Source organism: Eublepharis macularius, chromosome 6, assembly GCF_028583425.1.
Source record: "Eublepharis macularius isolate TG4126 chromosome 6, MPM_Emac_v1.0, whole genome shotgun sequence".
In the NCBI taxonomy this organism is placed as follows: Eukaryota; Metazoa; Chordata; class Lepidosauria; order Squamata; family Eublepharidae; genus Eublepharis; species Eublepharis macularius.
Genome location: NC_072795.1, coordinates 89,894,308 through 89,909,259, shown reverse-complemented (window position 1 = coordinate 89,909,259; position 14,952 = coordinate 89,894,308).

Genomic DNA, 14,952 nt, shown 5'->3' with positions numbered 1-14,952 from the left:
TACATTGTTCATCTCTTAGACACAATCTGTCACTATTGCCACATCACATTTAGTATACATGACAGCCATATTTCTCACATGGCAAAGTGACAAACACTTTGCAGTTTGGTTCCTTTTGTTTGGTGCCTGGTTGAAGTGATGAGGAGCCATGATCTCGTGATAATACATAAGAGCAATTTCAAGTTATTATTTTGAGAGGCACAATCATCATGTGACTAAGATAACTTGTAAACTCAGAACCAAGCTACAAGTGATGCCTGACACAGATTGGACACTTGTCAGCTTCCCTCAAGTTTTGATGGGAAATGTAGGCGTCCTGGTTTTACAGCTTGGCTCTCCATTACAGCTGCAAGACCAGGATGCTTACATTTCCCATCAGAACTTGAGGGAAGCTGACAAGTGTCCAACCTGTGTAAGACGTCACCTGTAGCTTGGCTCTAAGTATGCTCTGACAATATGGAACCATTCTCTCCTACCTAACCTAATCTAAATCAAAGTGAGGGCTCCTTTATACAAGACGATTTCCCATGCTCACTCCAACACTTCATGTTTTGCCACATTTAATTGTGGCAGGAAACCATGACCGGCGTGGTTTCCCACTGCGTATAACATGCAGGAAAACAGACTTTGAGGTATTTGTTGCATTGTTGTGTACACATAGTTTCCTACATTGAAGTGATATATGTGTGTGTAACAAATCATTCTGTATTAAGCTATATTTTCATCCCACCCCAAAGCATTATTTTTGTGTGTTATTTCCCAAGCCTTTCGTGTTCTTTACTTTGATTGGAACCCTTAGACGGTTTGACAGTGATTTGGCTCTTGCTTTTGATTAAATTACTGTGATCTGCCTCAAGCCTATCCAGTTGGCTCAGGTAATATACAAATGTCAAGAAAAGGGCAAAAAAATTGTAAAACCCCACCATGCAATCTATGTTTCTCTCTTTTTTTCTGTCTCTCTTTTTTGTCTAACAGAACTGTATTCTGTACAGCACCTGCCACTATACTACATTAAGTAGTAGGTAACTACATTTATTAGTTTAAACCAATAGGTTACAGTAAATAAAAATATTAGTGGCAAAAATAGTAGTAGTAGCTGTGGAGGTAGTAAAGAAGAAGTATTTGCTTATCACCAGTGCTCAGAATGGACTGCATCTACTAAAGATTGTGAATCCATACGCTGTATAAACTTAGCTGTGTCACATTTTGGTCCAAGAGGGATGAGCAAAAAAATTTTTTTGCAAAGCTTATCAAATGCCAGCTTATCAAATGCCAGAATTAACAACTGTCTAGCTCTGAATCTTGCTTTTGAGCTTGACGCCAGGGCCAAATGCCCCTTGCCCCCAACTGGCCTCATGTCTTTGTGTTCTATATTAACCCAAATCTCACAGTCACTAACAGAGATTAGAATTCTCAGTTCATCCTTTGGTATATGCTGAAAATATGTAAAATAACTGTCCTCTATATCCTCTATATACTTCTAAATTTTAACTGAGATTACAAGTTAGTTAACGGCTAACCTAATAAAGATGAAAGGAGAAAGCAAAAATGTATGTGGTGCCTTTGTGTAAAGATTTTATTCAGCTTTCAGCCCTTCTCATTTCACTTCACAGAATGGACCATGCTTGGCTGCCTTCGGCCCAGGTCTGAAACTGAAATAAGGACCTGTGATGGCAAGAAAACATACATGCACCCCAGATACGGAGAGAGCACAAACCAACTTCATGAGGCGATGTTCAGACTCCTGTATATACTGATATATGTAAGAACACTAGTTTATCCAGGTCAAAATATCTAATCTACTTCAGAGTTCCACAAGGCTTGAATCTCTAGGTGCCGTTACCAACACCTATTTTATTACAAGGCACTGTGTTAAGTTTTGTTAGATTTGCTTTTTAATCAATATATCAAATAGTCAACATGGCTTCATCTGCAAATTTTTAAATCCCTGGATTGGGGCCATGTTGACAGACAGGGTTTTTTTACTTCAAACTTGGGGACCCTCTCCCTCAGGTACGCAGGAAAATCTGAAATCTTTCAACAGGGTTTTTTAAAAACAAACAAACACATCTGTCTGCATTTACCCAGGCAACTGTCTCCTGAGAGTCTCCTCCTCTGCTGCCCACCCCTGAGGAAACCTCACTGGATGCAAACTGGCCAGCTTAGTGAGACTCCAACACCTTTCTTGGCGCCACTCAAACTACGACTGATGTGGCAGCACTGAAGGATGATGGGAGGGAGTCTCTGCTACCCCCTCCATCACCACTGAGGTGGCAGTGCTGGAGATTGGTTGGGTGAGAGGGAGCCTCTGCCACCCTCCCACCAGCTGTCCTACACAGTTGGACACAGGCTGAGGAATGGGCAGGTGGGGAGGAACATAGCTGAGCAAAGCCGCCCCCCCCCATGAGTCTCTTGGTGGGTAAGGGGAGGGGAAGCTACCCGACAACTGGTAGTGGGAGGATGAGACCCCCCCCAAGAGATTCAGGGGTCACCACTTGTACAATGCTAAGTAGAGTCACACTCTCAGCTGAAAGATCTCAATGGACTTAGTAGCGTGTAACTCTGCTTAGGATGGCACTGTTAGACTGCAATCTTAAGAACTCTTTCCCAGGAGTAAGCCCATTGAATAAAAAGGAACTTGCTTCTTTTTATTGTTACTTAGGATAGCTTCCTGAGTTTCCTTGTTCATAGTACAGTATAAACTGGGAAATATCAGCAGATATGTGATGAACTTCAGATAGGGATCTACCAGTCTTTTGTCAATGTCTGGAATCAATGGCCTTGAAATATGTTTTTATCCCTTCGATAGAATGATGCTGTATATATCACTGAGAAAGGAAGAGACAATTGATTCCCTCCTTTGGCTAAACTGTTCTAAGCTAACCCAGAGAAAAATTTAAACTTTGAGGAAGTTCAGCTTCTATAGAAGAGGAGGAGTATCTACAAACATATCTCTGTTTGTTTAGAAACACCTGGCATGCTCATCAAAATTGCACATCCGTCAAACTTTAAACCAAATAGATTGACACCAGGGCCGTTTCCAGATGGCTTACCTGCCTCCGGAACGTTGCGCCATCTTGCGGGGAAAACGCAAGATATTGCATTTTCTTGTGCGAGTTTTGCGCGAGAAAACGCGATATTTTGCGTTTTCCCCGCAAGATGGCTCAACGTTCCGGAGGCAGGTAAGCCATCTGGAAACGGCCAAGGATTATCTGTGCAATTTACCTGGAAGCGTTAATGGGAGATATTTCAAGGAAGTAGCTGCTCATGTATTAAACCTGTTGATGATACTCTGGAGATGGATTACACCTCTTGTGTCCAAAAGTTTAATAAGTTCTATTATCTTCTCTTGACTTATTCAAAAATACAAGACAAATAAGGAAAACTAAGAAAATATGTTTTCATAATATCCAGGAAGCCACATTTTTCAGGTGTGGTAAATTCTTTTACTTTTGTAACCCCTATGAGATAAATGGTTTAGGCCAGCAGGGAGGAGTCAGTAGCTAGAGCCCAGCAGCTGAGGAAGAAAGTGGTTGCTGTGGTGCTGAATAATAATTTGCCGCCCCAGTCGGAATAAGAGGCAGACACAAGGCTTGGGTAATAAAGGGCCACTTTTATTTAGGCAACAACATGAACTGCAACAACTAAAAAACCCTGGCAAGGGCCTAACCAGCGGTACAGGTCAAGCCCTGGGGTCACTCCCCTAGACCCCGCATTGACCTGTCTGGGCAAGAACCGCTGCCCCGGATACAAGCCATTCACATGCATGGCTGGGATCCGGCCGGCCTGGCAGATGGTTTCCCCCTTAAAGCTCCAAGCACCTCCGCCACAAAGCATGAGGGAAGGACTTGTCCAGGAGATCCCACCAGGCAGCCTGCCCTCTCAACTGGCCGCCGCAAAGCATGCCAGCCGATCCTGACAGGCCCCTAATATCCCCACCAATGGGGATGTGCCAAGGGTACTCACCGGCCTGCTAACATCCCCCCAACTAAATCCTGCCATTGATGGCCTATACAGCACCACCATAGTCCAATAGCCACAGCTCCCTCAAGCAGTACAAGGTAGGCAAAAAACTTCCTTCCCCAAGGCCAATCAGGGAAAGAAAGGAAAAAATTCCTACCTGGCCCCCCAAAAGGCAACCGGTCAAAAACCTGCACTGCTACTGGGTAGGCGAGTGGGCTGAGCACGAGGCAACAAGTGCTGATGCAGAGGCAGGGCTGTCCTGTTAAGGCACTTAGCCCCACCCCCTTCTCATGTGACCCTGAGAGGCCGGGGAAATGCTGCCGCTTATCCTCTGCGGCGGCAAATGCGGCCCCCAGCCTCAAGCCCTTGGCTGCCGGCAGGGTGGGGGCCGAATAATATGCTTTTACCACTTTGAATAAGGTAATCAGAAATGTTGTATATGGACAATAAGATTAAAAGTGGTGTTTGTGTATTGTGTTTGTGATGTTACTGGAACTGTATTATTTTTGCAGGGCTGTAATTCCCCAAGAAGAAGACAGTAAGTCGCATGGGCTCCAATTGCTTCAAATTGGAAGGATTGTGAAAAAAGACTTAATCACTTGGTGGAATCAGACAACTTGAACTGTTTACCTTTTCAAAGACATTGTTGGTTTAAAGTTTCTGTATGGTTGAGCTTATGAGTTTAGTTAAAAAATTGTTGTATTATATTAATTGTCAAAAGGTTTTAATTTTTTTTTTTAACTTAAAATTGTGTGAAAGTTTGCTTCCAAAGCCCCAAAGAACCCATACAAAGAGAAATTACACTTTCATTTGCAAACAAACAAACCCAGCGATTTGAGAATTTTCACCAAAGCAGAGTGGAGAAATGCAGAAGTAATACATGTTTCCTATCTCTTACCAGTGATGCAATTCATCAGTTTTCAGCATATGAGTCTTCTCCCCCTCTGAAAATAATACATTTGCCAGCTGGGGGAAAAGGGTGACATTTGATAAAGAATATCAGACATCTTTAAACTAGTGTGACTCATTGAGCTATAGCCAAAATCTAGTTCTAACTCTTCAGACTTTTAGAGTAAATAAGCATAGAATATAAAAGCAGGACCATAGCAGCATAGACATTCTCGGATCAATCTGAGGGCTGGTGAAATGAATAGCTTCATAGATGAGCTTATTTCACTTTGAAAAGAATCAGGTGTTTGGGGAATATGCCTGGTGCAATTGTGTTAATAGCACAGTTTGCTCAGGAGGTGCTAAGCTCCAGACGTGCAGCTCAGACAATCAAGGGTACTTTGCTGACAACTGCTCTGCAGCCACAGAAATCAAGCTAGGTATATTCTTGAGCAAAACAGCACATAAATTTTTGCAACTTCATTGTCTATATTTGTGTATGCAAATTAGCTTATTTTAAGAAAGACAGCTTGTTCTTCACTAAGTTGCATGTGATATTTTTAAAACTCGTACCTTGCAGAAGGGTATGACCTATCATAGCATAGAAGTTACATTTATCTTTTTTAAAAAAATGCATTCAGCAATCAGAAAACTTGCATAGGTTTGGAGGATCAGAAAACAAAATGGGGACACCAAATGCACTGGTAATGGAAGCCCAAGGTATTTCTAAGAGGCATGTAATCTTTACTGAAAGATAATTATAATTCCTCACCTGTAAGTATCGCAGTTACAATAGGTTAAAAAACAGATCTTCTATTATGAACTTGGTAAACAGTTAATTTCAATGCTAGACTAGAAGAGTGAATATCTAGTATTAATAACTGGATGCAGTGCAGAGTGGATTTTAGCAAGTAAAATTAACCATGCCTGATAACATGAGAAAACTCCAAATAAATCTGATATTCTCAGTACTCAGTTACTCTCAGACTGAGTGCTGATACTTATAATATTTAAGTGTATTTTGCAGATTTAATTTATTCAACAAACTAAAGCCTTTAAAAGATCAGATACAAAAGTACCTTTTTACTATCACTGTTTATATTATGAAAGGCAATCTGAAGACAAGAGAAAAATAGAAAATCAAATGGCATTTGCTTTTGAAAAATTATGCATAAACAGGCCTGAGGTTTTTTTTGTTAAAAGCAGAATCTGGGTTTCTAGTTTAGCCTAGCACAACCAGTTCTTTGGAGCAATTTTAACACATTTTAAAATAGTCCTTTGTTTGCATGTGACTGCTCTTTAGAAAAAGGGGGGAAGCATAGTTGATCTATGCTATCTGCAGGTCCATCTTTAATGCAATATATAATTCTGCCCTTATCTCCTATGATATGTTAACAGCTTTTATTAAGGAAGACAACAATGTGATAAAATTGAACCATGTGTATTTATATTTTGGATATTTTCTTCTGTTCTTAAAACTTTGTAGAACTATTCAAGCATGCCTGAATATCATACCTTGAGACCTGGAATTTCTTAAACCTCATCCCAGGTGTCCAGAGGTTTATTTGTGATAGTCTTTGCTGAGGGAAAGAAACATAACATATTCTCAAAGTCATGGCTCAGTTTAGACATTGTGTGAAAACTTGGTTTCATTAAACCAACTATGGTCAGTGCGATTGTCTGAATGTAGGCCACTCCACTAATTATGGTGCGTCTGTCAAGTCAGGAACCGAAGTACACGCCCCTACTAAATATAGACACACTTGTTTAACGTTTGCTTGTTTACTGGTAATGCTGCCTCAGACTACAGAGATGAGGAAAGAAAAACAGCATTTGTTGAGGCAAACCGCAGTTGCCTGTGCAGTGATTAGTTAAATCATGATTTTGTGTTGTGTGAATTCTCTCTATTACAATTATATACAGACCGTTTCCACACTACTTACCTTCATCCAGAACGCTGCGGAACGTCTTGAAAAAACCGTGGAAGATAGCATCTTCTTGCTCGAGTTTTGCGCGATGTTGCAGCGTTCCGGATGAAGGTAAGTGGTGTGGAAACGGCTGTCAGGACTGGGTCTTGACACTGAAAATGAGGTCTGAACTTCATTCTGTTAAGCTTTGATACAAATGAAAGTCTATCCATTATCATTGCTTCTGAAGTTTTGAACAAAGACACGACCAAGACGGAGCACTGTAATATTCATTTTCTCACTCTCGTTGTGTCAAAAAGTATGGCATTTGGACTCTTTTTGGGCCATGGGAGGGGCTACTTTGAGCAGAGAAATGGGAAAGGATTAAGCTTCTCTGCTCAAAATTGCCCTCTCCTAAAGGTATTATTCTTTTAAAAACAAAATGGTATCAAGACTCTATTGCATGGATGTATATATCTGTAACATGTAGTTAGAGAGCAATCTTAAGCAGGTCTACTCAGAACTCTACCCAGGCCTATTCAATGGGGCTTACTTCCAGGAAAGTGTTCTTAGGATTGCACTGTAAGTCTTTTAGGCACCCTAGTTCTGAGCTTCACAATGTTTTTTTCAAGCAGCTCTTCTTATGTTAAATCCCAGGTGGAAATTTTCTGACATCTCTAGTTTGGAAACATGTCTAGATGGATGCATGTCTATCTGAATGCCTCCAGTCCTTATATCTTACCTAGTCAAGATGTTTCCACCTGATCTTGTCTCCCATGCTGTTAGACTTGTGCAGGCTGTGTTATTAGTGTCCCCCATTGAATTTGAATGTGTTCTGAGGAAAAGACAGCTGCCCTTCACTGAAATACTTCCTGGAACTTTGTGATATGCTCCAGCACTTCTCAGACAGTGCAAGAATCTGCCACCTGGTTGTACCTTAGAAAGTATTAGGATCAAGCTGCTTCCATTTTTGTTTGTTTCAAGGTAATTTACTTACTGTCATTTGCTTTTGATTCAACACATGGACTCATTTGCTTTTTAATTACTACAACACCTTTTACTCTGCTGTTTTGGCACATTTACCCCCAAACCAGTTTACAATAGAATATACAAAGTTCTGGAAAAAATTATATAGAGAAAATCCTTTCTCTTTTAAACAAAGCACCCAAAGCTTTTTTTTTTTTGGCCAGGACTAATAAATGTAAAAGACAGTTTATAAAATCAGAAGAACTATATCAAACAGTCTTCCTGGGACTATGACACTTTAAATAGCTTGTTCTGAAGTGACTGGTTATCTTTTGAATCTCTGTGCGTGAAAAACTAATGTACAAAGAAGGGTGGATTAGAACTGTTTAGCATACTACTTTTCTTCATGCAGCGAGTGGGAGGACTGGAGCTGAAGGTATGGACAGGCTGCCATTCAGTGGTCTAAAGGGAGTTGATGGGCTATTAATGGAGGAACATGAGAAATGGAGAAACATGTAAGCCACTTCGGGTTGTCATTGGAGAGAAATGTGGAGTACAAGTGAAGGAAATAAGTAGCTTCATAACAAGAAAAAGTTTCTGATATGGAGCTCCTCAAATCAGCATAGAATCCATGATGACAAGAGCAACCCACTGCCAAAATTCCTTCTATTTCAAATCTATAGACAACTAGACAATCCTTGTCAAAAGATATAAAACCCACTTTACTGACTTTATTGTTAACTGGTGGTGTAGTATTCCTTGTTGAAATCACTCGTTACAATCGCCCTGACACAGCCTTTCTGCCCGGGTTTTCCAGCGACATCGTGCTTTTAATTTTGTTACATAAGGTTTTTTGAACTAGTTGTGTGATAAAGTTAACACATGTTAAAAATCACATTTCTCATATGTGAACTGAAATCTTTACAAACCAACCTCCCAGTTTTGATCAGGCATCTGATGAAGAGAACTTGATTCTCGAAAGCTTATGCTATAATAAAATTGGTTAGTCTTAAAGGTGCTACTGGACTCTTTTTGATTTTGCAACCTTCCATTGGAATCTTTGTCTTGTTAGTAGTTTTTGTTTCCTTTATGAGCACAAGGAAAGCAACTCTTTTCATGCCACAAACACTACTCATCATTAATTATGATTATTCATTTCTACAGCACCACAGTTGTTTGTTTGCATTATAGCTAAATGAGTACATACATCTACAAACTGTCACGCCAGGTAAAATTTTCTAGCACGTTTAAGGCCATATCATATAATAACATTCGATTTATATACTGCCCTTCAGAACAACTTAATGCCCACTTAGAGCGGTTTACAAAGTATGTCATTATTATCCCCACAACAAAACACCCTGTGAGATTCTATAGTAACCGTGAAATCCTATACAGAAATTCTCCAGTCTAAGTTCATTGATTTTAGACTGGAGCAACACTGAATAGAACTGAACAGTCAACATTATTGGTAACTGGAAAGGCTGAACATTATATACTAGATTAATTGAATGAATCCGTTCAGAAACACTCCACACACACACACACACCCCGAGTATGGCAAATAAAATGTAATCATTCTCCTCTCCTCCAGTGTATCCTTACAGCAATGCTGTGACACAGGTTAGGCTGAATGTGCGACTGACTGAATAGCAGAGTGAGGATTCAAACCTGAGTCACCCAGATTCTAGTCTGACATGGTAACCACTAGACTACACTGGAGAAGTTAATCTGAACAGTTATGAACTGGACAAATCTATTACTAGCCTGGGAGCAGTGGGTCACACAACTCTTTAGGCTTCCCTCCATTTAATAAACTCACATTCTTCTAGTCCATTACTCACCTTCGTTTATGCACAGAAGTGTCACATAATACTAACCACATGTATGGAGTCCTCTTCCCCCTGCTCTTACTTGTATGTCACAAAAGTAGTATGGAATTGGAGAAACCTCTGGAGACACTGGAGAGGCAATCTTGGCCCTGTGTTCTTTTCAAATTTTTGTTCACTGTATCTCCTAATATAAATCCATGGGAAAGAGGAGATAGTGGGAAGAGTAGGTGGACATAAGGGCAACACTGGTTAGTGTGTCAATTTGTAGTAATTTTAGGCTATCTCTGGGCAATCAGCTGTTGATTATGGAGTTAGAATTATTATGAGAGGGAATTCAGTTCATCTAAGATTACGGCATCATGGAACTGCATGCAAGTATGCACAACAAATTTGGAGAAGTACAAATATTGGAAAACTAACAGTGCAATCTTACGGGCTTAGACTGGAGTAACTCTGCTTATTTTTTTTTTAATAAAATTTTTATTAGTGAGTGGTAAAACAAAGAAAATTTTGCGAATTTGACACAAATAATCCCATTTTACCCCTTGCTCTATCCTCCACCCTTTTCCTCCCCCCTCCCTACTGACTTCCAACAGCTTTCCAACCCCTAACCCTTCTTATTACTTAAATCTATTTCATTTATATTGCCCTACCAACTTTAATTCGTAGTATCTCTTATTCTAAGCACATTCTTATTTTTTACATAACCTCTATCAAACCTACTATCAATATAGTATATCTCAAATCAATATAACATACTAATATAATATATAGCAAGGATCGCCCTTACTTATCTCTTACTTTAAACTTATTCTATTTCTTTTCTTTTAAGCATATACTCCGTCAAATACACTATCAATATAGTATATATCACAATAATATATTATATATATGTTGTATGCTATGCCACCAATGTAGCATAGCACACATCACCACACAATACAACCACATATTATGTTATAATGTAGAGTCTGATCTACTAACCTATTGTTTTATGTCATATATCATATATAGTATACCTCATTGAGATATCTGTTTACCCCTTCTCATTATTCCATATACTCAATATAGAATCCCCTTAAATATTATATTAGCTTAGATTATAATTACATTCCCCCTAAATGGTAAGATCCCTTCTCTCTTCTCATTGCAACACTATTCTTTAAAAATTTTCAAACTGCCACAGTTCTCCTTTTACATCCCACTTTGGAGTAACTCTGCTTATGATTGCATTGTGAGATACTACTGTTGTAATGTGTTGTGAGTGGTGATATAGAAAACTGAGGTGTGGACATTTGCCATGCTGTCACCTATTTTCTTGATGCAATCATAAGCAGAGTTCCCCAGGTAGAGCTGTAGTGCTGTTTAATTCACAGGCCAATTCAGTTTACAGAGAGTCTTTTGACCAAAACATAATAGGCTATTTCGTTTCCTCTCTCTGCCCCCACCTATTTTCTAGCTCCACCCACCCTCCTCAAGATAGACCTCTCTTGTGATAGCCTTGACTGATACTCCCAGAGGATGGGGCTCTTCTTCCTATCCCCACACCTGAGAATCTTTGCTAGCCTTGGTCTAACTGATTTCCTGGCTGCCTGTTAGCATCTGCCTGATCCAGAGCCTAGGATAACTCTTTAGGTTCTAGATGCAGAGGAGTTAGCCCTGTTAGTCTGTAGTAGCAAAATCAAAAAGAGTCCAGTAGCACCTTTAAGACTAACCAACTTTATTGTAGCATAAGCTTTCGAGAATCACAGTTCTCTTTGTCAGATGCATGGAGGGCAAGAAGAAACTGGTCAGATATATAGGTGGAGAGGGGAGGGAGGAGTAGATGCAGCTTCCCGTTGGATTTTGTTTTTGAAGTGTTTTGAAGTGTTGAAGTGTTCTCCCACTGGTTTCTGGATGGCAACATCCAGAAACCAGTGGGAGAACACTTCAATCTACCAGGACATTCCATCAAGGACTTAAAGGTCACTGTAGTTCAACAGAAACCTTTCAAAAACAAAATCCAACGGGAAGCTGCTGAACTGGAATTCATATGTAAATTTGACTCAGTCAGGCTGGGACTGAATAGAGAGTATGAATGGTTATCTCATTATCAGAAGTAACTGACTTCCTTAACAGAAGCAAACTGATCTCCATATCAGAAGCTACTGTCTGCATCTACTCCTCCCTCCCCTCTCCACCTATATATCTGACCCGTTTCTTCTTGCCCTCCATGCAAACAGCACTCTGCTATTTGACTCCCACTACTGCCATGAACTCTGCAGGTGGCCTTGGGTAAGGTGCTCCTTTCAGCTTCAGCTCCCCAGCTGTAATGTGGGGATAACAATAACACTGACTTTGTTCACCATTCTGAGTGTGGCAGTAATCTGTCCAGAAGCACACTGTTGTTATTGTTATTAGATAAACATGGTGGTGGAAAGGGCTATCAAGTCTTAGCCAACTTATGGTGACCCCTGCTGTAGTTTTCAAGGCAAGGGAATACTAGAGTTGGGTTTGCCATTGCCTGCCTCTGCATAGTGACCCTGGCCTGCCTTCCTTGGTGTTCTCCCATCCACTTACTAACCAAGGCCAACGCTGCTTTGCTTCGGAGATCTGATATCAGGCTCACTTGGGGAACTTAGTAAATATATGGTGGACTAAGTGTAGGACTGAATGGGAGCTGTATGTGAGTTACTGCCGTATCAAAATCAACAGCTATCACCAACAGCCATCCACCATGCAATTCTCATTAGTTGCAAGGTCACAAAATATATATGTACAAAATTATCTGTGAGTCATAAACCTTATTTTGGCCATGGGAAAGTACCTAAATTTCTGATAAAAGTTTTTACAAGACATTTGTTTGACAGTATATCCAGTTTCTTGCTTCTGGAGGCTGTTTCCATGCAAAACTATCATTACATATAATCTTATAGCTTCAGTATGAAAGAAAAACCATAATAATACATAGCTAGAATCATGCTAGTATTCAAAGTGCTTCACTTACACTATCTTATCTTTACAATAATCTTGTAAAATAGATTAAGCTTTATTATGCCCACGTTGCCTATGGGCAGGGAGGTGGAGGAGGCCAAAAAAATTATGGTGGCTTGCCTATGGCTACCTCCAGTGCAGTCCTAAACAGAGTCACGTCCTTCTAAGCTCATTGCCTTTAATGGATTTAAAGGATGTAACTCTGTTTAGGACTGTGCTGCTAATGTATTCATGACTGAAGTGAGATCTGAATCAGGGACCCTTCTCTTTGCAGCCAGATCCTTTGCATGTTTATTGGGAAAAAATCTTCTGGGGTTTACTCCCAAGTAATAATTCCAGAGGAACATCTGCCTTAATCCTTTCCAGCAAAAAGAAAAGTCGTGTGGCACTTTAAACACTAGTAAGATTTGTTTCCAGTATAAATTGTCATAGATTGAAATCCACTATCCATATACCAATGGAAGATTCTAGTGGTATATGTGGGTCCATATAAACAGCAAATACTGCAACAACCCTTTACTGCAAACATTCATTCTCACTAGTAACACCTCAATTCTAATTATTTCCAAGATCAGAAAACCAAGATACCCAGCAATTAAATGGCCAGATATTATACTGTGGGATTAAAGAGAGAAATTAGCCTTTTGGTTTAACATAAAACTCTTGATGTAATTTCACCCACAACAATTCAAATATTGATAATGATGCCAGTAGGTAGTTTATCCGAGGATCAGGTTTTTATTTTGTTCTGCTACAGATTCTGTTTCCTTACTGACTACGCAGTAAGAAATAAATGCAGCAAGGAAAACCAGATTATACAGCAGCAACAACAAAAAAGATAACATCATCACCTGCCCACATCTTTGCGATAGGCAAAACTGAAAAACGACAGTGCTAACAGTCATCCTCCAAGTAATGCAGAACCCAAATCCCAGTGAACGTGTATCTGAATGAGCTTCCACTATCTCATATTCAGCATATGAATACAGTAATGTGACTGTATGATATTCAAATTAAATTTAATGCTTCGTGGGGGTGTGCATGTCAGCTCCTCTCTCTTTAAGATGTCATCAGAAAGGGCTCAGCATGTCTGGTGGCTTTTATCCCGAGGCTCTGCCACATCCATTTGAAATTGTATGCACTCTGTACAGGGTGATGATGAATGTGAGATCTAATAATCGTATGTTCAAATAAACATTGTTGGGGGGAAATGACAGGGTGGTGCCAAAAGGCTTCTGTGCTGTTGTTGGAAGCCCTGAGCTGACAAAGCCAAGCTTGGGGACTGGTCTGCCAGCAGGCTTCTTACTGCTGACAGTAGAAGAGAGTGCACAAACCAGTACTCATCAGGGTGGCTCCGGTGAGTACATTCAGCCCTTCCAGTCTTCAGGGCTCAGATCTGTGAGTGCTTCAGCCTGCAAAAGGTCTGTGTGGCTTGGCTTCTTGCGTGGAGCACAGGGGGCCCGGAAGAAAAAAAAAAGCATGCTTTTTCCAAGACCCTTCCTCTACCCCCAGTAAGAGCAAAATAAAGTGAAAAGACAAGCGCTTTTATATGATGCAATGTGCACTCTGAAACATGTTTTTTTTCAAAAACAGAACCTGTAGCTAGATTCTTTCAAAATCTCTCCCAGATTGTCTATCAGAATCAACACCCAAATAGCCTAAAGATTTTGCCCTTATTCTGGAACTAACACCTTCTGGAGTAATCAACATCAAGTTACAATCTTGTGTACACTTTCCAGGGAGTAGGCTCCATTGAACATGATACTCAGGCCTTTTTAATGTATGTTTCTGTCTGGGTGTGTAAGAAAAACCTGTCCTGCATTCCACATGGCAGTGACCGGTGTTTCATTTAAACTGACCAGGGCAAACAAGTGTCTTGGCATATTAAATAACAGATATTGTATGGCATGAAATAAACGAGTTAGACTTTGATATACCATAAGATTTGGTTTTATCTTCTGTAACTGGCGGATGCTGCTACTCTTCAGGAATGTGTCACCATGGAAAGTTTAAACAGGTTTATATCAGCACAGCTCTTCCTGGGCCTTGGATCCTTTGGAATGTCAAAACAAGATCTGGTTCAAACGATACATTGGTCGCATCAAACACTATCGCGGCAAGTTTCCATCCACCGCTGGCGCTACATTTCAAAGTGAGTCAGACTTAATAGACTTGCAGCCGCGCAGCGCGATCCTAAGCATGAAGCAAGTCCCACGGCCAGCACTAGGGCTTGTCCCCTAGCAAGCGTACATAGGCTGTGCAGCCTCGATTTGCAAAATGTCGATTTGCTCCTGCCCAACGCCCGGCATGTTTAGAGCTTAGTCTTACGCCTAGACCGCTCTCCTCTCCACGAAGAGCAGCGACATTCTTTAGGAAAGGGGGAATGGATCACGCTTTCCCCGGGAAGGCGATCAGTCACTCCA